Raw genomic sequence first — 24,510 nt, forward strand, 5'->3', positions numbered from 1 at the left:
CATGTTTTATTTATACCCTCCAAACATCACATGTCTTCCATGTGCCTTGCCTTAGCATGGGTCTTGTCTTAGCACATGTATCTAGATTAGCCCGAGTCCTCGAAGTCCCGACAAATGGAGCTCAAATACACAACGTAAGGCGGATCAATACACACTGTTAGCAAAGAATCCTTCAACACGTATCCTTTCACATCTTTACTTTAGCAGAACATCCTCTCTCCTGTGTCTGCTTCAGTGAAACATTCCTTCACAAGTCTGCCTTAGTCTTTCATTTGTGTGGACTTCAGGAAAACACTCCTGCATGTGTTTGTCCATCCAACACAGCTGACTTTCCAAAGAATCATTAAAGTTTCCACTTCAGAGACCAGGAAGAGTTACCTGCCTGCACTGAAGCTGTGAAGGTCGTGAACTTGGCTGACAGTGCTGAGTGGTAGGTAGGTGTCCTCCACCTGAGATGTCATCTTTCTTGTTCCTTCACTCTGCCTCACCCCTCTATGATTCAGGAACAACTGAATTCCTCTCGCTGTGCCAATGCCTACAGTTAAGCATGTGCCTTTAGTAGTGAGATCATGGCTTGGAGATTCATCCAGTTCACCATATCGCTGGTCAAAATTAACTCACTGTTCTACAAGTGCACAGGTCTGGTGCTTGGCTCTGGGGAGGTTCTTTTGGCCACATCCCACGTGGCAAGTGACAATAGGAGCATCTGTGAGAAGCCAGAGGAATTCACACCAGTTTGCTCTTGGGAGAGCTAACTGAGGTCATGAGAGGACAGCATCCCCAATGACGAAATCACCTCACACCAGGCCTCCCTCTTAAAGAATCTGCCATCTCTCAGAATCATAACAGAATCTAAACTTTTAGTACTCAAACTTTCTAGGACAATCTCAAATAATATTTAACGATAGTCCCTTATCTAAATCCATTAAATCTGGGAAGCAGAGCTAGAGAGATAAGAGCAGGTGGAGTAGCAAGGGCCAAGGAAATCGAGGAGCACAAATGCACTGAGACTCCTCCAACACTTCAGCATAAGCAGCAGACCATCAGCTCCAGCTCCAGCATCTCCAGCTCCATCACTCCAGCATCTCCAGCTCCATCACCTGGAGTGGAGAGCTATGTGAGACAGGGCCACAAGCCCTGTGGGAACACAGTGGGAACTGGATCAGAGGACAGCTGCTTCGGGTAAAGTGTGTTTACTTCTGTAAACATGATCAGGCCCTCCTGCTCAAGGACCCAAGGTTCTGTCCCCTCCTTCCCTTCCCCCACCTCCAATCACCACCACCTGACGCTCAGTGGAAGCTGGTGGGTCTCTGACCTGGCAGAGCTAAATTACAGCGGAATCTTTTGCTTGCATACAAGCTATTCAAACAGGCGACACATCACTTTGAAGAGGTAATAGCTCCCAACTGTGGAAAGGACGAAAACATGTAATCCATCACTGTACCTTTCAGTGCAGACAGAGTGCACTGGACACGAAAGGGCCCTTCCTTCTAAAAGACGATTGGACATTGCTCAAAGGGCACAAAATAACAGGTAGACGAGAAACATAAATTGTGAGAGCACTGTTGTGTCTCACGGTGGCAACAGCAGGATAATAGGTTGTTCTCGGAGAAAACAATGCTCCCCGCCCCACAATGATGATTACGGGAGACATTGCATGTGTTAATTAGGTGCACGTAGCTATTCTTCAGAGCGTGCAGAGCTCAAAACATCATGTTCTGAATAATAAGTACCTACAATTTTATCTGTCAATTTAAAATTAATTGGAAAAAATTAAGAAAGAGTCTGCTCTAGTTTCTTTTTTGTTGTTAAAGGGTGATATAATCCCACACAAAACACAGCTGAGAGGAGAAAGGGTTCACTTTCGCTTATACTCCCAGATTACAGGCAGTCATGACAGGAGCAGGTTGAGGCAAGTAGTCTACCAGACAGTCGAGAGCACAGAGTACTAAATGCATGCGCTTGCATACGTATACCTAGCTTGACTTCTTCACTCTTACACAATTCAGGACCCCTCCTAAAGAACAGCGCTGCCCACAGTGGGCTGGCTCTTCCCATATCAATTACTTTAGTGAGAATCCTACGTAGGCCAGCCTTATGTAGACAATCCTTCACGGAGATTCTCTTCTCAGTGATTCTAATGTGTGTTCCATTGGCAATCCGCGCTAGCCAAGGAGATTCAGGACACCTTAGGGTGTCAGTAGGATCGCAGAGGATATGGCAGCCTGAGAAGCAAGCCTGGCATCAGGAGAAAATGAAAGCCAGGTTGTCTAACTACAAGCCTCAGGGGAAGAGGGGAGAGGAGGATTTTTCACTCCATAGGGGGAAGGGAAGTTAACAAATTCTCCCAAAGGGATGGGGAGATGGCTCAGCGGTTAAGAGTGCCACCTGCTCTTCCGAAGGTCACGAGTTCAAATCCCAGCAACCACATGGTGGCTCATAACCATCCATAATGAGACCTGATGCTCTCTTCTGGGGTGTTTGAGGACAGCTACAGTGTACTTACATATAGTAAATAAATAAATCTTAAAAAAAAAACAAAAGAAATTCTCCCAGAAACAAAAGGAAGGATTCAAAGAGATGATAGGACTTGGAATACCAATTCAAAAAGAGAGTGGAAAATCCAGGGAGAAACAGAGGTAGAGGGTTGGGGAAGGGACACTCTGAAACACCAAAAGTTATTTTTTGTTTTTTGGGTTTTTTTTGTTTGTTTGTTTTTTTGTTTTTCCTCCATGGAATGGTGAGGAGCTTCCTAGAAAGGGTGCACGCAGGCATTACCAGGAGGTTGGTCTGTCCCGAGAACAGGCATAAATAACGCCCTTTTAGCGTCAACAGAGGACAGTGACAGGGCCCTTCTGCCCTCCACAGCTAGGCCTGGAGAGAGCCTGGGCAGACGTGGGGAAACGAGGCCTGTAGCTTGGGGTTTCCAGAAGACATGTATCTGCTCCGAGGCACTGAGCCGTTGCCATGAGCACTGCAGTTCACACAAGGGGCTGAAAAGCGACTTGTGCCTTGGCGCTGTGTGTTTCTACTCTGGGTAACCTGCTCTATTGAGGTAATGATCAGGTATTGAAATCCCTGAGCAAGGGTTGGTCGAGTAAGATCTAATAAGCATGCCTGAGAGAGGGCACTGGTACTGTCCAGGCCCACAGGCACGACACGTGATCCTCTGCGGCCTAGTCCTGAAGGGAAGATGCTCATTGGATACTGCCCTTGTTCCCAGGCTGTCTTAAGGACATTCTCCACACAGAGGCGGCTCTTGCAGTGTCTGCCTGCCTGTCCCTGCTGTGTGCCACCTGGGCATGTGGTCTCACACACCTGTCCCCTGTCTGCTTGCTCTAGAGTGCAGTGTTTAACTCTTCCATGTGGTCACAGACGGTGTGATGAGAACATATGAATACTGCTTATTTGATAGGCAAATGTATCTTGATTAGGGTATGAGATGAAAATTTATCCCTCGGTAGCAGGTACCAGGACTTCATGATACTTTCCATGTATCAGCTCACTGTCTGCTACAGTTCTGGGGTCACCTACCTTGTAACTTTATGCACAGAGCTGGCTAAGGACAGCACAACCATCAGCACCAGCTAACAGAACCAGTCCCAGTGGGAAGGAGGTGACAGAGTTAACAAATCCCAGTGCCACAGACAGCTGGGGAGGGATTAAGGAGAAGACCGTAGAATATTACAGCCGCTGGACAGCCCACGCCATCCCTTCTGCTTTTCAGACCCAAAGACATCCTGTAGCTTTGAAGTTTTGAGCAGGAAATGAGAAGGACTTGAGAGCTCAGATATCCCTGCGATGTCTTCAGAAGAAAAAAAAGAAAAAATAAAAATCCATGGGGTAGATGATAAAATGGGGCAGCAGGACCTTTATTTTTAGATGTTTATTCTATGCAGTATTTATACATCTTTTATCAGGTACATATTTTATTTTACTATATTTTTAAGCTATCCAGGAACACAAAACAAACAACTGAGAGCTGCTGGCTCAGGAGCAAAGCAGTCCCAGGCTGAGTTCACATCTCTAGAATGCTTGGAGTCATCAAAACTTGCTGGGAACCAAGGAGCTGCCAGGACATGGGAACCAGACTGATGAGGACAGAGAAAAGTCCAGGCCTGGGACTTTGGAATGCAGGAGCAAGCTTTGTGTTGTAATTTTCATTTGAATGCACATAACCTGTCTTTTTGTGAGACTGTGGTTGAGAGAGTACCATATTCATTGTACGCCCACACCCTTGGTGACTTCTTCCGTGGTGATTCTGGGTCCAGTATGTGACTTGCTTAGGACAATAGGACACCATCAAACATAATCCATGGAGCTTGAAAAGTACTTGTGTATTGAGGCTGGCCATTTCAAAATATTGCCTCCCTGTGAGGAATCACCTGACCCAGTTGACAGCTGACACCAACCTGCTGATGTGTGAGGACATATTAGCCCCCAGAGAAATGCCAGATTAATGAGTTCTGGGGCATAAACATCAGGAGAAACCTTAACCCAGCCATGACCTACCATAGAATCCCAAGCAAGTCAACAATGGTGGTTTATTATGCAGCAATAGACAACTGGTCAACCACGTCCAATGCTTCTCGCTACCCTTGCATCCAGCACCCTGCCTTGTGTGTAATAGGTGATCAATAAATAAGACTTTCTATAGCTTCTGTGTAAGGAGACAAAGAAAAGCGAATGAAATGTAGCCTGGAATGGCTGGATCTGGCTGCGGTTCAGGCTGGGCATTTAATCTCTCAGTACTCTAGTTTATTTCTGGACTGGAGATTTCATAGACGTAGTTAGTCTAGGTGAGAACAGATGCTGTAGATGGATGCCACCCTCCTCTAACTGCATCATGAGGTCAGAAAGCTGTCTTCAACATCCAAAGGGAAGAGATTTAACCCAGTCTCCATCTACGGTCCACTCCCTTCTGTCTGGTGAGGTGACTTGAGAAGTCTGAGCATCCACTGGACCCAATGGTAGACATTTCAGCAGCCCCAGGCTCCTGGGCTAAGTTCCCTTCCTGGGAACCATTCCTCCTAATCAGCACAAACCACCAGGCCGTGCTAGCACAAGGCATTGGCAGAGCATCCCAGAGACGACTAGTGAGCCATCTCACAGAATGGAAAGAGGAGAAAGAACACTTCGTGCAACAAACCGCATCAGAATTTCTTGGGAATTTTAAGATATTTGTCTTAGACTCAAAGAGTAGCTTGTCTATGGGCCATGGGTTTACAGGCTATGGCCAATTCTGTAAATAGTTTGTGAATGATTTTATGGCTGATAAATATAATTTAAAAGTGGAACAAATAGACTGTGTGTTAACTAGAGGCTTTTTCTCAGAACGATTTATTTAATGAGTCATATTGTTCTTATCTCTCCTCCATGGAGAAAGCATCCCGGCTGCTGTTCTGTTGCCAGGCTCCTCCAAAAAACATTGCCCTCTTTGCACCAGAGAGGCAGCCTGTGTGCAGAGCTGCCTTGACCTCAGAGGAAGGTCTACCCCTTTCCTTCCTTCTGCAGCCTCTCCCACAGAGGAGGAAGCAACACTGTCTCGGGCAATTTATTTTTCAGGTACTGCTTCTCAAAACTCCTTCATCAGCCACTACTCTATCAAGGTCAAAGCCCCGGGGACAGGTTTCTGCTGAGTGGCATCCCAGATGCTGTGCCTTCCCTCTGGGGCTTCCCAAGGCTGCCATCTGGGTATATGCCCTTGGATAGCTTGAGGCTTTTGAATCACGTGGGGACTTTTTGTCATGAATGGATGTCAAAGGCATGACCTTACAGGATCTCCATGTAAAACTCTCTCACTGACTCATCCCTGCTCCACATAATCCCTAACCTTCACCAGCAATCAGTCAAGCCAAAATCAACCATGGCTGCCCGTTTAGAATGGTTCAGTGAGGCAGCAAAGAAGCACCACACGGAGTCTCTGGTCGAGCATTTACATATTAAACCAAATAAAGTTGAATCAACAAAGATAGGAGGAAAGGACTCCTCAAAGCAAACGCTGACAGCAGCAAGTCCGCTCAAATATGTCTCAGGATGGAGAGGGAGCATTCAGGATGCTCTAGCTCTAAGCCCAAATATATTTCAGACACAGAAAACCAGGAGACCATGATGGCGGGTGGAGCGGTGTCATTGTTGAACACAGTACCGTGAGTGTAGATGCTCAGTCGGTAAAAGCCCAAGCTGCAGACTTTGAGCCCTTGTTATTGTGTATCCGTTGTAACTAGGAGACCATGGCTGCTGTGGACCTGAGCAATGAATCATAGCTGTGAAGCCAGAGAGCTTCCTTACCAGGGAAGACAGACATGCACATATAGTAGGGGGAAAGCCAAGACAGCCCCTGCCATTAAAGGTGTCAGAAGTTTCCATCCTTTCCTTTCTGACTCTTGTATCTTGCCCATCTTGGTACAGTGATGGGTCATGTCCTCAGTGTCTCCTATGTGCATTAAAACTCACCTGGGGCTGGCTTAGGGGAGATGGCTCTGCAGGTTAAGGTGCTGCCGTCAAAGGCAAAGGTCCTGAGTCTGGTATCTGAATCCACGTAGGAGAAGGGGAGAACCAATGCTTACAAGTTAAGTTGTCTTCTGACCTCCACATTCATGCCATGGAATGTGTTCCCTCCCTCCATATACACTCAATAAATTAATTTAAACAGACAGTCCTGGTCTGGGGAGATAGCTGAGTCGATAAGATAGTGCCCAAGTGTGGAGACTTGATTCAGAGCCCCAGCACCCATATTAGAAACTGGACACAGTGGCACACACCTGAAGACTCCGAGCTGGGGACGTAAAGGTCCTCTAGGACTAGCAGTCTAAGTGGGTCAGTAACGCCCAGCTTCAGTAAGAGAGCCTGAGTGCAAAAATAAGAGAGTGTTTGAAGAAGACACCCGAGGCAGATCTCTGGCTTACACAATTGTGTGTGAGCGCCTTCACAGGTACATGGACAAAACACTACTCCCCTTCCCCCACATCAGCAAAATAAAACAAACGCCACTGCCTTTCCCTGAAATGTCTTCTATCTGATCTTCCCTGGGTTATGCCATCTGCTTCTCTCTAAACTTCAGTAGTGGAGAACTGGGGTACAGCAAGCACGTGGAGCCAGGAAGATCTCTGTGTAGAACCAACATGGAATTTGGAGACCAGTGGTCTGCAGGGGTGGGGGTCAAATTGTGCTGAGAGTTTATCAGAGGAACCAAGACAGACAAATCAGAAATAAGTCACCCACCAGATCTGAGATCGAAGCTACTGTTTGTATTACTTGTTGGCTAATAAACCATCTTTTCAGGACCCTTTATAAGTAAAGGGACAGAATGATACACCTGAGAGGCCTCCTCTTTTACAAGGCCGACTCTCCAAGATATGGTATTGATTACCTTTGCAGATTTCTGAGCAAAAAAGAGCTGTGTGAGGAGTGTATGTGTGTGCGTACATGTGGTGTGTGTGTGTGTATGTATGTGTGTGGTGTGTGTGAGGAGTGTATATGTGTGTGTGTGTGGTATGTGTGGTGTGTGTGTGGTATATGTGGTATGTGTATATGTATGGTGTGTATGTGGTATGTATGGTGTGTGGTGTATGTATGTGTGTGCGTGTGTGGTGTGTATGTGAGGAGTGTGTATGTGTACATGTGTGTGTGGTGTTTGTGGTGTGTGTTTACATGTGGTATGTATGAGGAGTGTGTATGTGTACGTGTGTGTGTGTGTGTGTGTGTGTGTGTGGTGTATGGTGGGTGTACATTTGTGGTGTGTGTGTGGTGTGTGTATGTATGTGTGTGGTGTGTGTGTGTATATGTGTGAGGAGTGTATATGGGTACATGTGTGTGTGCTGTGGTGTGTGTGTGTGTGTGTGTGGTGTGTATGTGAGGAGTGTGTATGTGTACATGTGTGTGTGTGTGTGTTACATGTTACTATGGAGGTCAGAACAGGATGCTATGTGCCTTCCTCTGTTCTTCATCTCTTTTTTTGATACGAGATCTCTCACTTAATTGGCAGCTGGAAGCAAGCTCCCGTCCTTTTGGCTAGATGATGGGAGAGCAAGTTATCCAGAACTGCAAGTCTCTCTCTGCCCAGGCACTGCTGGGTTTACAGGCGAACGAAGCCATGCTTGGGGTTTGATGTGTGATCTGGACACACAGACTCAGACCTTCATGCTTGCAGAGCAGCCCCTCTGACCCAGTGGGCTGCCTCTCTTGCCCAAAGAATATTTTAGAAAGAGGACTTCAATGTGAAGTCGGTCGGACGGAACTCAGAAGAGGGTAGGAAGATGAGCTGAGGGTGGTTCTGGTCACTATAGCTCAACTTTACTATTGATTTCTCAGAGGCTTATGTCAAAATGTCAGGAAGGAAGGAAGGAAGGAAGGAAGGAAGACACAAAGCTCTCGACCTTGGTGTGACAGCTTCATCTTGAGTCAAATTAATTTCCTGTCTTACTGAGTAATCAAAAACCATAACACTGAAACCAGTGCTAAAAATACCACAGCAGCGACCGAAACACACAGAGTGCTTCTCTCCATCCATGTTCTTCCATGAGAGCAGTTAAGTCATGAATCACTGAGAATTCCTGCAGTATGTCCTGCACTGCAATGTCAGCACTGATCACGAGGTTGAGGATAGGAAGCGAACTTCTGTTGTGTTCTCTCTCTCTCTGTCTCTGTCTCTCTCTCTCTCTCTCTCTCTGTCTCTCTCTCTCTCTCTGTCTCTGTCTCTGTCTCTCTCTCTCTCTCTCTCTCTCTCTCTCTCTCTCTCTCCCTCTCTCTCCACACACACACACTGTGGAGTTGATCAACACTGCCCTCCCCATCCTTCTAAGTTGCTCCTTGTAATGAAGTTTCACCCTGAGTTATGGCAGAATTCTCACCATGACAGTTCCCTCTGTGCCTTGAAATGCTTTGCATGGAGAGATGGCTCCCCAGGGCTGCTTGTGGATAGGCGGCGACTCCTCTCTAGGTCGCTGGTTTGCAGCTGGCCACAGAATGGCAAGGGTAATCTCACCTGGCCACCTTCTGGTGACCAGGGCTGCCAGAACTGTGGCTGTGGTGGGGAGGAGATGACCGTTCCCATGAGCCATACCTCAGTGAGCTTGCTAATTAAAGAAGCACTGGCCTGACTGGGATGCTATGTAGCAGGTTCCACCCAGTGACAATCATGGGAGGTGTGAGAATCCAGCCAGTGAGGCTCAGCTCACAGAGGGGCAAGCAGGATAGCCTGGATGAGTCAATTGGACCCTAGGTAAGCAGGGCCGCACCCTTGCCGATGCATCCTGTGTGGGTCTCAGTCACTCCAGAGCTCTGCATCCGCCTTTACTGGCTCTCCCCTTTCTGCCTTGATTGATTTCTTCACTGATCCAGTGAGTGAGCAGATCTGAAGGAAGAAGATGAGGGGCAGCAACAGCCCATGTGGGTGGGGCTTGTAACTTCTTCGATAGCATGACTGCATGGTCCCAGGACTTGGCTACCCAACTGAGTGTGAACTGTGGGCTCAGTCACTGTAGAGACGACACACCCACTTCTTCCTCATGGCTAACGTGTGGTCTGTGACCAAGGCTGCTCTAGAGGGTGTGCTGTTGTTATTAGTCAACAGGGAGATAGCCGCAGGAGTTGGAGGAAAGCATTTAAAATGTTGCACAAGGGTTCGGCACCGCTGCTGTATGCACACATCATTTCGTGTGCTTTGCCAGAGCATCGGTCAGCAGTAGGCTTGGGATTTGGAAAAATGTCATTTACCACGGAAAGACTGAGAATCACTCGACAGAGCGTTTAGGGCTTCCTCTGTGTGTGTGTGTGTGGGTGTGGGTGGGTGGGTGGGTGTCAGTGTGAGGGGTGTCAGCATGAGGGGTGTGGCCCTACAAGGAACTAGTAGTCCAGGCTTATGAACCACCAGCTGACTGATGGCTCCGAGGTTACAGGAGACCCTCCAGGGTATCTCTGTGCCAAGATGGACTCCAGGAGCGTGGGAGCCATAGCCTGAGCCTCTTCTGTGTCTACCAAAGCCTCTGGCAGAGAGCTGAGAGGAACAGCCACACAGCTGCCCTTGAGTGAAGCTATTCTTTGCACAACTGATAATTATAAGGAGAATGATGCCGGGCAGTATTTGGCTTTCGTAAGCGAGGGGTCACTTGTTATTTTCTGCCTCCTTGTGTGCACCCCCACACTGAGTGTGCATGGCTGTGTGCATGTGTACATGAATGTGTGTGTGTGCACACGAGCACATGGACATGTGTGTGGTCTTTCTCAGTCACTGTCCATCTTATTATCGAGACAGGGTCTCTCGCTGAACCTGGAGCTAGCTGGTTCAGCTAGATTGGTGATCGAGTGAGCCTCCCCCACCCACCCCCACGCTCCACCCCGATCTGCCTGTCTCCACTTCCTCAGAGCCTGGATTACAGGCAAGCTCCACTAGCTTCTAGCTTTTAAATGGATTCTGGGGATTTGAACTCCAATCCTCATACTTGTATGCTAAGCACTTTACAGAGAGAGCCATCCCCCAGCCTCTCCTTGCTCTTCCCACATCCATTCTGAAGGTAAACTTCTGGGCCCCATAAACCAGGGATGGCTCTGTTTCTGCATGAAGCTAAATCTAAATCTTAAAATGAGTTACAAGCAGTCTTTAAAGGAAGTCACAGTCTCCTAAGAGGGACCACATCTGTCTGTTGATTGCATCGTAAAATTTATTTCTGGGGGGTCACACAGCTCAGGTGACCCTGACTTGGGTCACACCGTGCTCTGCACCGTCCTCTGGTCCTTGCTCACAGTCTTTCCGCCACCATGCCTATGTTCATCATGAACACCAATGTTCCCCGAGCCTCGGTGCCAGAGGGGTTTCTCTCCGACCTCACCCAGCAGCTGTTGCAGGCCACCGGCAAGCCCACACAGTACATTGCAGTGTGCATGGTCCCGGACCAGCTCATGAGTTTTAGCGGCACGAATGACCCCTGTACCCTCTGCAGCCTGCACAGCATCAGCAAGATCCCTGGTGCCCAGAACCACCACTACATCAAGCTGCTGTGTGGCCTGCTGTCTGATCACCTGCACATCAGCCGGGACTGGGTCTGCATCAACTATTATGACATGAACACAGCCAACGTGGGCTGGAACGGTTCCACCTTCGCTTAAGTCTCTGCCTCACTTACTTGCACCACTGTTCTTCGAGCCTTGCTGCACACAGTGTTCTGTGTTTATCCACCCGTAGCTATGCCCACCTTCCGGTCGGGAGAAATAAATGGTTTAAGAGAGAAAAAAATTATTTTTGGTGTTTAGACGCTTGGGTTCTTTTTATTTATTTATTTATTTATTTATTTATTTATTTATTTACTTTATTATAAATAAGTACACTGTAGTGTGTCTTCAGACACTCCAGAGGAGAGCATCAGATTTTGTTATGGATGGTTGTGAGCCACCATGTGGTGGCTGGGATTTGAACTCATGACCTTTGGAAGAGCAGTCGGTGCTCTTAACCACTGAGCCAGCTCACCAGCCCCAACGCTTGGGTGCTTAAATCCATATAGGCCTTTGGTACACCCATAGTTGATCATGAATGATTTCCTTATGTTGCTGGACAGCAGGATGGTGCTCACAGGTACTTAGAAGGTAAATCCCATGAGAGCCCTAAATGCCCACACAACTGAGTATTAAAATAGTCACACAACTGAGTATTAAAATAGTAGTAAAATAAGAGTATTTTACAGCAGATGCAGAGGCCTGCCGGGACAGGGGTTAGAGGCAAACGTAGCTAGCTTTGGGATCATCAGTAAGCCAAGGTGTCTGCACAGGAAAGCCTCAGGGAGGTGACATTTACTCACAGATGTGGTGGGCAAATACCCAAGCTGTGATTGCCTGGGTCTCACCCATACATGTGGGGAGGCTTAGAGGACTGTCTCCTGGAGCCGTTGTTATTATTACCCCTTTTGTTTCCTGAGATTATAATATAAGAACATCATTTCCTCCTTCCCTATCCGCTATCCAAGCCTCTCGTATACCCTCCCCTGCTCTCTTTCAAATTCATGGTCTCTTTTCCCATTCACTGTCACATGCCTATATGTACATGCACATACGTTCTTAAATACAACCTGTATAGTGTTACTTGTGTGTGTGTTCTCAGGGCTGAGTCGGAACCTAGGCCCACTTTCTTTATTCCACACAAATGGTGTATATCACACGGAGCCTCTGCGACCTTCACACTGGCCTTTGCTTTCAATTTTCCTGATAACACTCTAGCACCTTGATGAGTAAGTATCGTAGAGGTGTTGAGGCAGGTAATTCCATTGCGGGGGTGGGGGGTGGGGCGGGTCTGTTCTTCACTCTATGAGGTGGATAGAACCATCCATGACCTCTGACCCCTAGAAGCTAGTAGAAGGACACACCCAACTGAGATACCAAGAAGTCTCTAGGCATGGCACATGTCCCCTGGAGAGCCCCAGAGACCTGGCTCTATACAGTTGAGACAGGGTTAAAAACTTACCAGTTCAATAAAAATATGCTCAATATTATGCAAGAAAAAGCAACAGTGAGATTCAGCTCGACGCAAACTAAAATGGCTAAACGCTCTAGAAAAGACAATGCCAAGCGTTGGCGAGTACTTCCAGAGACGCTGGAACTCTCACACGCTGCTGTTGCGGGCACAAAACAGGACAATGACTTTGGAAAATAGCTTGGCAACGTATTTTTCTTGAAACATGAAACCAAACATTCACTTATTACAGGCCAACAGTCACATAGTTAGGGGTGGGAGCCGCTCCTAAATGTGTGCACAAAGGAAGATGTAGGCTCACACATAAACCTGAATATGGGTGCTTGGAGCCTCTCTGTTCATAGCTGCCAAAAATGTAGACACCACCCAGATGTCCTTACCCCTGTGTGTGGATAAACATGCTTTGGCACATTTAGTCAGCACAGGCAGCAATCTCCTGTAGTAGATGTGGTTCTCAGGAGGTAAGAGAGTGAGAATCCACAGCCATAGAATGTGCAAGTGACTGAGTTTCTGTGACATCCCAGGAAGGCCCACTGTGTGAACAGAAAGCAGGCCTCAGCTTGCCAAGGATCAGAGATGGCTCGGGGGTGGGGGGTGGGGATGGGGCGAGAGTTACCTGTAAAGACCACAGAGGGATCCGGGCATTCTAGAACTTCAACACTTTTATTCTAATTGTGGCTATATGACACATGCTTTTGTGAGGCTGCCCAAGATGGTGTCCTAACACAGGCTGGGTTTTTCTCATACCTAACATGCATATATTCATTTAAGAATATTTAAAAAGTATTGATGTAGCCAGAATAAGTGAGAATAGTTCATCTAAAACTAACACAGTTTCTAGCCTTTTCCAAACTAAATATATGCTACTTTTAAAAGTCATTCAACAGGAAGCCAAAAGGTAAATTTTGTTGGCTTACTGGTGCCCCAGGCTCTTATGTAACTTCCCCACACATTCAAAAGGCCGGAGCAGGCTACTCCCGACAAGTAGACCCCACTTTTATCAAGAACCATTAACTGATCAAACATATCTTTCACAGGCATCTCTACATTGTTCTCCCACCTTGGTTTCTGTAAAGAACATATGGCCTCAGAGGACATTTTTCCCAATACTGTAAAAGCAGCCAGTGGCTTCAGCCTTGAGGCCATCACAGCTGCACTTCCTATGGCTACAGATAGTAATGAAAACCCAGCCTTAGAGAATGGTCATGAGTGATAAAGAAAAAGTCACTCCCAATGCCCTAGTCCATGGTGTTGCCCACCCATGGCCCTAGATAACTACAAAAACCAGGCCATAGAGAGCGTGTGTGTCCATGCGAATGATAAAGAAGCCAATGAAATAATGTGTGGATTATTTACCCTAATTGTAATGGCCTGAATTTAGCTTTAAACTCTAGTCTAGCACTGCAAAATCACTCACCTTCCAAGGGCCTGGCAGAGAAACTTCGAGTTGAGAAATAATCTGTGTGGACCCCACTTGGATGCTCACTCAAACATTGGTGTGTAGACAGCAAAGCCTGCACTGCGCAGCTCAGCTTCAGAGGATCCGAAGCAAGGAACACCGAGTCGAATTTTACCTGTGTGCTGCCGTGCTGCCAGGAGCTAAGGCTATGCCTGCCAGGCTGGAAAGGTTAGTGAGAGAGAGTGTGTGTGTGTGTGAATGAACGAGTGCGGGCCTGTTTTACCATTTATTTGCTTTTTTGCCGTTTATGAATAAATAAAAGTTCTAGAACCTTTTCCACCAGGTTTTGAGGAATTTGTTTTCTGCCATGCTTTACGACCTAAACCACAACAGTTTTCTTAAACTTCTATTGATCTATCTATCTATCTATCTATCTATCTATCTATCTATCTATCTTTGGTGACTAGCATATGCAGGTGTATGCCTGACTGAGGAGACCGTCCTCCAGGGAAGAAGAGAAACACCCTCTCACTCTCTACCTTATCACCCACAGACAGGGTCTCTCAGTAAACCTCAGAGCATTGGGCTCTGAGAAAATTATGCAAATGAGAATTTTAATTGGTGAGTTTGCTCATCTGCAGGTTGTAGAGTGTAGTTCCAGGCTTTACAAGTTTTTTGGCAAGGCTGCTAGCCTGTAAGTTCCTAGGAACTGTCTCTACATCTGTCAGTGCCGAGGTTATGGGCACTCACAGCCTCTCCCAGGTTTTATATGGATGCCAGGGAGCTGAACTCAGACCTTTAAGTTTGTGGAAAGCTGTGCTCTTAGGGAAGCACCTCCTCACCTCCCGAATTGTCCCCTTCCTGTTAGATAAATATGCACATTCTGTTGTCACAGCCATTGGGATGCCTTTGGGGCAGGGCGCACCTACGGTGGGCAATCCCGAAGTGAAGGCATTTGAAGCACGCTTCAGGATGATAACCAAAATGGAAGCAAAGCGTGCTCCAGTCCGCTTGAGCTACGAAGCCAGATTGGAAAGATGGAAGGAGAGCGACGACCCAGCATTCCCCTCAATCACCTCGGCGTGAGAAAGTTATGCAAATGAGAAAGCAGGAATTATAACTGGTGAGCTGGCTCTTCTGCCAATCATAAAACGGCAACTACAGGCCTTTCTGAGACATCTCTGGGGCTAAGGTCTCACCTCCCAAGAGGGAATTTTAACCTCTATGGAGAGACAGGGCTGCCAAGAATAATGATGTTAGGTGTGAGATTAAATCCTCTCCCAGAAAACTGTCTTCAAGGTTAAGAGGTTTCTTTGGCGCTGGATCAAGAACTTGACTGACAGGCAAGACAGAGGAAGGCAGAGCTCCCTGGGGCACGAATGGTATCTGACCCTCCCCCTTCTTTGAAATTCTTTCCCTTTATTGTCTCTATTTAAGCTTTAAATGATGAAAAAAAACGGGGAGAAGTGGTTGGTAAAATGAATTATAATCACAGAGGGAGCAATCAAAGGCTACATAGAGGAATAATTACACTGAACCGGGTGGAGAGAGCCTGTAATCCCAACTTCTTGGGAGGCTGAGACAAGAGGATCAAAAATTCAAGGTCTCTCTGGGCTACACAGTGCATTCCAGACTAGTGAGACCAATCCCGATCAATCAACCAACCAATCAATCAATAAATAGAGGTTTGGGATGCCGTTCAGTGGTAGGTAGAATGCTTGCCTAGCGTGTGTGCATGAATCCCTTGGTTTAATCCCCAGTATGTGTGTGTGTGAGTGCATGCATGTGTGTGTGTATGAAGAAACATATAAAGCAAGTTGGCACACCTGGCAGAGGGCTTGCTCAAAAGGGGTTCAAGTGTTCCTTCTCTTTGGTTTTAGCTGTCCTGGGGCATCTCCAACTCCTCCATTAAAAATGGAGTCCAAGTCAAGCAAAATCCAAATGGTCCAGCGGCCAGCCCCACAGCCTGAAGCAAGGGTAGGTAGGTAGATGGATCAACAGCCCCAGAAGCTGTGATCCGGGGTGGGAGCTCAGCGTCACCACGAAGTGTTGACTTTGCTGACGCTCACCTGTGGCCCCAGCAGAAAGTCAGAATGGAGCAGGTGGAGGAGGGCTGTCCAACATAGGAAAGCAAGAGAAGCGGCCAATAGATGGATGCCCCTAGGAAACTGAGTCTAAAGCCCAAGAAGCTCAGCTCACCTGGGTTCCCTGCAGTTTAACTCAACAAAGGTCAAGTGTGTGAGAGCCGGGAACCCTCTGAAGCAGGTGGCCAGGTTGTTCCAGCTCTCCCTAAGTTGGAAGATGACAAAGTGGCATGCCGGAATTCAAGCCTGCAGATCCTTAGTGTCACACGGAAGGTAAGGCTGGAAGGACTGTGGCTTCAAATCAAGTGTTTTGGAAATAATGCAAATAAGTGTATTTACATAGTGGGTTGTGAAAGTCTCTTAAAAACAAACTGCAATTTACATCACAGACCCAGAGACTCCGAAAAGTTGTTATGTTCTAGTAAGTCAAGCCCCGTTTGCCAGCATGAGGTCTTTAAAAAAATACTGTCCTGCAATGATGAAAGAATGAAAGAATGAACGGAAACCACAGGAGAGTTAAGGTCAGTGAGGCCTCCCTCTAGGCCACTGTCCCGCGTGACTTACCAGAGGAGGGAGAACTTGTCTGGGTGCAAAAATCATGGTGGGTGACAGAAGGGACAGAAAACTGAAGCAAGTCCCAACACAGGCAACCTGACACTCCACACAGGCAAAGCAGCTGCTCTTGGTTTTGCCTACTTGAAGGAAATTTGTGGAATAGATTCCCTTCTAAAAGGAGGGAGAAAGACTTGTTTTTCATCATGAGAACTCATGTTTGTTCAAATAAAGTAATCCCTTGAAGTCAATCAAAAGCCCACTGATTGCAATTAAAAAAAAATGTGTCTTTTAATTTGATAAATCAGAAATCCTTGTGATTCTCTGTGAACCATGCCATGCATTTTTAATTTCTTCACCTCACCCACAATTCTACACACTTTAATCTTGCAGCATCAGAAATATTTGCCCTCCAGGAAGCACCCTGTCTTCTAAAATGTAGTTCTTAGAAGCTGGTTGTCAAGGGGACTTTAGGTTCCCAAAAAGCCATGGCTAAGAAATTGTAGTTGGAAGTAAGGAGAGCTGGGGAAATGGCTCAGTAGCCAGAGTGACTGCTTTGAATAGATGAGTTCAAATTCCAGCACCCAGGTAAATGTTGAGCAGGCATGGTAACCACACCACACTGTAATTCCAAAGCTTGAAGGGCACACACAAGGGATCCCTAGGGCAAGATGGCCAGCTTGACTAGTCATAGTGGTGAGCTCAAATTCACGAGTAAGGACAGCAGTGACTAAGGAAGACTCGCAGTATCTGTGTTAACCCTCCATACATAAGTGTGCACTTTTATGGTCATGCAAACACAGAAACATATACAACACACATGCACAGAAAAATAAATGAGTGGATGGATGGATGGATCGATGGATGCATGGATGCCTGGATGCATGGATGAATGTGTGGATGAATGCATGGATGATGGATACATGGATGGATGTATAGATGGATACATGGATGGATGCATAGATGGATGTATAGATGGATGGATGGATGGATGGATGGATGGATGGATGGATGGATGGATGAATGGATGGATGGATGGACAGATAAGTAATAGGGGCTGGGTGAATGATCCCAGGTTGACAACATGAACACTTTAGTGAATGAACTACCTCTGCCTGTCCCTGTGCACACTGTATGTCACTGACTTACACAGAAGGTCTGGGAAGACAGACTGGCTATGGGGAGCTGTGTGTTATGAGATCTTGGCACTGGTTTGACCTAGCCTCTATCAGGCCTTCATTGCATATCACATCTCTCTCGTCCGTCTCTGTCTGCAGCGGACTCGACTCTGAACTTTCTTGTCACTGAGCAGATGGGAGCTTTCTCACTGGCGAGGCCTTATCCCGTGTCCCGGACACTGACGCTATGAGACCACACCCCTCCTGCTCTCCCCTTGCCGTTCTCTGCTGGGTTTCTCCTCTTCATTTGTCCTCAGCCTCTCGGCCTCTGTGTCCTTCTCTGTCATTTCTAGCTCCTGCCCCCATCCTGTGCTTGCTGCTCTTCTAGAGCCGTGATTGGCATCATCCTATTTCACGGGTGGCTGGCACAGCAACTTTTTGGTTCTGCATCTATTTAAAGTGAAACTACCAATGCTGGGCTTTCTAGAAAGAACAGGGAAATACAGATATAGATCACTATAGCTATTGGGTGACCAAAATAAATCAGTTTCTAGTTCTCCATGCTAAGGATCTATTCTAATCTCCCTCTTGAAATGGACATTTTGTCCCAGTTCCTTCTTGGGTTTGTGAAAATATTCTAGCAGTGTGCTGTGTGGACTCTAAAATTCAATTGGCTGAATTCAAGCTTTACCCAGTCCCTTCAGATGGACAGAGCCTGGGATGGTGTGTGTTGTCATTTTGACAGACTCTAGGATCGCCTGGGAGGTGTGCCTAAGTGTGGTGGTGGTGGTGGTGTCTTGGTTGCATTAATTGCAGTGGGGTGATCATCCAGAGGACAGGAGCATCCTAAGTGCTGAAAGCAAGTTAATCATCAGCAGGCAAGTGTTTCCTTCTAGCTCCTTGGAATGCAAAAGGGCCAACTCCCTAAAGCTTCCACTACCGTGACTTCCCTACCCATCATGGGGATGAATGTGAGTCAGAATAAGCCCATTCTCCCTGGAGTGGCGTTTGTCAGAGCATTTTGCCACAATAAAAAGAAAACTGAAATATAGAGTTAACCATACCAAACATTTTACTTAATAAAGGATTTAATTTTTGATCCCAGGAATCCAGCACTAAACCACATCCTTATTTAGTCTCTACTCCCCTTATCTTGGAGAATCTACCTACACTACCCAGGCAGATGAGACAGTGCTAGACCCAACTGTCCCAGGGGGATGGAGTACAAAAGGCACAAAGGGTCTGACTCCAGAGCATCATCATGGCGGCTCAGGAAAACAGGCTTCTTTAGAAGTGACTTGGCCAAGGCATGAGCTTGGTCTGTGCAGGGCGACCATTAAGGCCATCCAACTCAGATATTCTATGAATATAAATTGTTTTCTAGAAAGAAATTAACGTGTCAAGTTAAATTTGTACCCATTTATATAGAGACACCAGACTTGACAGAACTTCTAGTTAGTTTACTGACTTGTTTAAAAAAAAAAAAAAAAAAAAAAAAGAACAGGTCTTGCAGGGACAGGGTTGGACAGCTACATGGAAAAAGTTATCTAGAGCCCTGCTGCCGCAGGAGGAATGCAGAAAGGCCATGTGCTCTTCGACCGCCCGCCCGCCCGAAGCACTGGCCTTCCCTCATCAAAGTCTGAGATTGACTGTGAGGTTTATGAACAATCCCTCTAGAAGCTTGAGAATTCTTTCTGTGGACTGCAGACTCCCAGAAGAGGCATTTCAAGGGACAGGAGGGTTCCAAACTCCAAGCCTTCCTCAGAACAGTGCCATCTCAGAGATGCATTTATGAAATAAGGTCTGAGGAAGGGGTGGGCATGTGTCAGGAAGATAACCTCTTATTCACAACCGAAGCTGCTTGTAGCATTTAAAATGACCACGTTTCTTATTAAGTTTCAAAGATGCTAAAGAAGAAAAGGAGGAGGAAGAGGAGGAGGAGGGGAAGAGGAAGATGGTGAGGGGAGGGGGAGGGGGAGAGGAGAGGGAGGGATGGGGGAGGAGAGGGGTGGGGGAGGGGAAGGGAAAGGGGTAGGGGAAGAGAAGGAGGAGGAGGAGGAGGAGGGGAAGAGGAAGATGGCAGGGGAGGGGGAGGGGAAGTGGGGAGAGAAGGGGGAGGGAGGGGGAGGGGGAAGAGGGGGAGGGATGGGGAGGGGGAAGAGGAGGAGGAGGAGGGGTGGGGGGAGGGAGGAGATGAGTGGGGGAGGGGGAGGGGAAGTGGGGAGAGAAGGGGGAGGGATGGGGAGGGGGAAGAGGGGGAGGGATGGGGAGGGGGAAGAGGAGGAGGAGGAGGGGTGGGGGGAGGGAGGAGATGAGTGGGGGAGGGGGAGGGGAAGTGGGGAGAGAAGGGGGAGGGATGGAGAGGGGGAAGAGGGGGAGGGAGGGGGAGGGGGAAGAGGAGGAGGAGGAGGGGTGGGGGGAGGGAGGAGATGAGTGGGGGAGGGGGAGTAGGGAGAGAAGGGGGAGGGATGGGGAGGGGGAAGAGGAGGAGGAGGGGTGGGGGGAGATGAGTGGGGGAGGGGGAGGGGAAGAGGTGGGGGAGGGGAGGGGAAGGGGTGGGGAAGGGAGAGGAGAAGAAGGAGGAGGAGAAGGAGGAGAAGAAGGAGGAGGAGGAGGAGAAGGAAGAGAAGGAGAAGGAGAAGGAGAAGGAGAAGGAGAAGGAGAAGGAGAAGGAGAAGGAGAAGGAGAAGAAGAAGAAGAAGAAGAAGAAGAAGAAGAAGAAGAAGAAGAAGAAGAAGAAAAGAAGAAGAAGAAGAAGAAGAAGAAAGGATGGTACATGGGCTTTGAGGCTTCTTGTTTTGTTTTGTTTTGTTTTGTTTTGTTTTGTCTTTAAAATGCCAGAGACAATCACCACAGGTGACTTCCCTTACTTGACTGTCACTTTAAGTCTCACAGTGATCCTGAAGCTTACTGATTGGATTAGGCTGGCTGAGCAATGGTCTCCAGGGATTCATCTGTCTGTCTGTCCCCACATATTCCCCCCAGGACTAAGGTTCTGGCTTGCCCTGCCATGCCCAGCTTTTTATGTGAATTCTTGGAATCTGAGTGAAGGTTCTCTTGCTTACACAGTAGGCATTTTATCGACTGAGCCATCAACCCAGGCCTAGAAAACATTGAGTTTTAACAGAGCAACGAGTAACTCACTTAAAGGTGTCTGTATCAGTTACACAATTACACACGAACATTTCATCTGTGGAACCTCATTCCTCATCCCAGGACATCCGGTTACATGTGTTTTCTTGTACTGTTTGGGGTGCATCCATGTTGGAATTCTTGGGGGTTTGCCTTTAGTAGGTGGCGCAGGCACCTGGGGAGACTACAGCAAACACCCAGCAAGCAGCATTTCACAGATGTTTTCCAATCACGTCTGAGTGGCTGGCCCTTGGTAGGGCTCTCTCCCTTCCCCCAGATGTGGAATCTGGCACATGAAGCATGGCTATTTAAAGGCCTTCTGCTCTGTTGAACTTAATCATCTGCCATGTCCTGGTGTTCTGTGAATGAGGAATTCTGAGTTTCTCCAAATCTGGGTTGGGACGGGGGAATCCTGTAGAATAGGGGATACCTTCTCTAAAGAAAAAACAACAGTTCGGGGCCTGCAAAGAAGGGTAGATGAAGCCCAGGGCATCGTGGTTACTTGAGAATTCAATCTGGGAAGCTAGTGCTTTGGATCTCATATGTTTTATATCCCGAGTCTTATCCATTACCCAATGTGTCTTTGGAGGGTGTTGGATACTGGGGACAGGTGTAGAACATTCTGTAACCTTCGACCCACTGAAAGAAGCCCAAGCTGTCAGAGCCATCCAACCAAGAGCAGTTTGCACCAGATAGCCAGGTGGGGGCACTGCTGAGAGGGTGGTCTGCCTTCAGTCCCTGAGGACTGTCTGAGTGACAAGCAGGAGACAGAAGCATCTCAGGACAGAGGCTAAGAAGCAGGCCCAAGAGGAAGGCTCTGAGAGGGCCAGGCTCTCTCCCAACTCTTTATTTGGGGCAAGCTGTTCGACCTTTCTAAACCTCAGTTTCCCCATCCCCAAAATGTGGTAGCACAGAACTAATCTCGTGTTCTCTTCCCTCGGGTACTGGGAGGCACAGGGCTGTCAGTGAGGAGCTAAGGAAACCGAGAAGAGCTGGCTATTGTTTCAAAGCAGTCGCCCTCTGAGGTGCACCTCAGTCCTAAGACAGTGTTCTCTATTTCCCATCCCAGTGGCAAGACAAGCCTGGAGAGTACAAAATTTCTAGGGTATGAACAAGAACAGGGTACTCACAGAAACGAAGCATCCTGAAGGCTAGGTGGACTGTTTCTATGAAGGGTACCAGCCCTCCTTCTTGTTAGAACTGGCCACAGACCGCAGCCCTTCTTCCTGAGATGAACTTCAGTAATGAATTCAGATGTAATTAACATCTCCCACTGTGGCTTCTTCTATTGTTTCCGGCTTTTTTGCTGTCTAATGACTACATGTCTAGGACTCCTATTTTTAACAAACGTTTACAACCTGACAGATGACAGCTCTTAGGTTATAATTGTTCGTTAAAAATAGGACTCCCAACAGGTAGCTGTTAAAAGAGGAGGGAAGCGGACTTAATAGGGAAGGTCGCCTGACAAGCAGTGCTGAGCGGTCTGGAAATGAGCCTTACAGCGAGGCACAGAAAATGTCAGGTCAACACAGCGCTCTCAGTCAAGGGAACCAAAGGCTGTAAGTTATGCAACAGGCAGACGTGGCATGGCGGTGCCAAGAATCTGCTTCAAGCTGCCTTCACCCTGTTCTCACAACGAGTGACCTTCTTGGAAGTGGGTGAATTCGCCTGCTATTCCTGGCCGCAGCCTCTGTTCTCAGGCTCTCAGCTCGACTAGTTGCACTTCTGAAGTAAGGAACTCGCTGTCTGCCTGATACCGGGTCCTGAGTGCCAAATACGTACTTTCAGCCACGGAGAGCAAGGTCCTGCACGGGTTGAGGACAGCACTTCCTGTCTAAAGCATGAAAGCTTTCCCCTAGCTATTCGCCAGGTACTTACCTGGTGTGTGTAAGGAGCTGATTTAATAACAACTAGAATCTGGTTTTCTTGCATATTGATCAACATTTGGATTCGATATAAGGAAGGGATATTTGTCTCTGAGACGGATGCCTTGAGACACGGTAAGAGATGTCATCCTTTTGTAAAACAGCCATAGAAAAACTGTAGAAAAACCATCCCCTCCCATCACCACCTCCTGCCTCCCTTTCCGCTGCTCTCCTTAGTGTTTCTGAGAAGCTCCCAACATGAGCTACGCCACAAGGCCAGGCTACTCCAACAGGGCCAAGAGGACACTGCCTCTGACTTTAGCCCCACTGTGAGAAAGAAAACGACTTCCCTATCTGTTTAGCGGCCTTCTCTCCTGGCACACACAACTCAGACTCATGAGCCTGGAGCCACACAGCAGTCTCTCTTCACAGGGGAATTCCTCCCAGTGATGTCCGCGGCTGTCAGTCCTGTCTCACGTTTTTGGTTTCTTTTTGTTTGTTTGTTTTGTTTTTTTGTTTTTAACATTGACTTACTTATTTTCAGTGTGTGCATATGTTCATGCAAGGGTCGGGGGACAACTTTTGGAAGTTGGTTCTCTCCTTCTTCCACCATGTAGGTTCTGGGAATTGAACCCTGTCAGCAAAGTACCCTTACCCCCTGAGCCATCTCTCCAGGCCCCATCAGGCCCCACCTTTCTCCATTTCTTTCCCACTAGGCCGCCCGCCCTGATATTGTGGAGTGCACTATGTACCCGAAAGCCAATTTGTTCATTCTCTACCCTAAGACTTTCGGGATTCTCTTCCTCACAGAATGAAGTCCAGGGTCTTGATAAGATATACAACCTCTTCTCCACCCTGGCCTTTGCCTCTTTGTAGGCTGGAAACCTTATGATCATACCACGCTGATTCTCTGGTGTCTTCAGTTTTCTCCTGATCTCTCTTTAGGTTCCTACAGTAAATGGAGTGCAATCAGACAGAGTTAGAATCTACCTCCTCCTCCTCCTTCTCCTTCTCTTCCTTCTCTCCTCCTCCTCCTCCTCCTCCTTCTCCCTTCCTTCTCCTTCTCCCTTCCTCCTCCTCCTCCTCCTCTTCCTCCTCCTCCTCCCCTAGGACTCAGTGTCCCTGGCACCAAGGCTGCTGTTCCTGTGCGTCTCTTATCCAATGTAGGGCTTGGCATTCAGTTAGAACTTAATAATGTTTTCTTTTTCTTGCTAGGAACATACCAATTAGTCAAAAGCCATTGGTTGTTAAAACCACACAGAAGTGAAAAGGAAAAGAAAAAAGCAAAGAAGAAACCCTAAGTAGTGGTATAGTTCAACCGTTACCCCCTCTGCATTCTGTGGTGAGGTTTTCGTATATAGAATTTCCCAAACCCCCACTGACCGGAGGCAGAGGCCATTTCTCCCTCACTCCCTGCCAGGAGCCATTTCTGAAAAGAAAAAAGACCTAGGAGTTTTTGGTCCCTGTATTAGGACAGTTCTAAACCAGAACTGTCCAAACCAGGAGTTACTTGTAAGATTCTCATGTGGCTGAGGTAGCCTGCCTCGAGTACTTGGGTGATTCTCAAGGTCAGGGAGCTAATACTGAAACGGAAACAAAATCTTGACCTTTGGTCAGAGAACGAGTCTGAAGTGGAGTGGGACATTTCACCCAGGCAGCACCCGAGGGTGTTGGAAACTGGAGGCAGCAGGAGGCCCACAGCCAAGTGTGAGAATGTAGGTCCAATCACGCTCAGATCCTCAAGCTAAACAATGTGAAAACTTCTGCTCCCAGAACTCTGTCCATAGGTCACTCTGACCAGCCTCTCCCTTCGGACCCCACGTTTGTCCTCTGAGGGCAGACTCAGGACTCCAGTGAAAGCTGACCCCCAGCATCCTGGGAGCCCCACCCTGCCCTCAAT

The 24,510-nt window shown here is 47.6% G+C and overlaps 1 protein-coding gene and 1 pseudogene across 3 annotated transcripts in view; one reads left to right on the plus strand and one right to left on the minus strand.

The window, feature by feature from the left end:
- Positions 1–24,510, minus strand: part of Adrb1 (adrenoceptor beta 1) — a 64,147-nt gene that overhangs the window by 20,282 nt on the left and 19,355 nt on the right. The window contains exon 1 of one of the 3 annotated variants that reach the window (XR_003835550.2): positions 21,876–22,213. The exons of the other annotated variants lie outside the window; for them this stretch is intronic. The gene's annotated coding sequence lies outside the window, so the exon portion shown is untranslated. Of the gene's footprint in view, positions 1–21,875; positions 22,214–24,510 lie in introns of those variants that run through there. 3 annotated transcript variants of the gene reach the window in all.
- Positions 10,759–11,106, plus strand: LOC110285632 (macrophage migration inhibitory factor pseudogene; annotated as a pseudogene).

This window comes from Mus caroli, unplaced genomic scaffold, assembly GCF_978045245.1.
Source record: "Mus caroli unplaced genomic scaffold, Mus_caroli_1 scaffold_20, whole genome shotgun sequence".
NCBI lineage: Eukaryota > Metazoa > Chordata > Mammalia > Rodentia > Muridae > Mus > Mus caroli.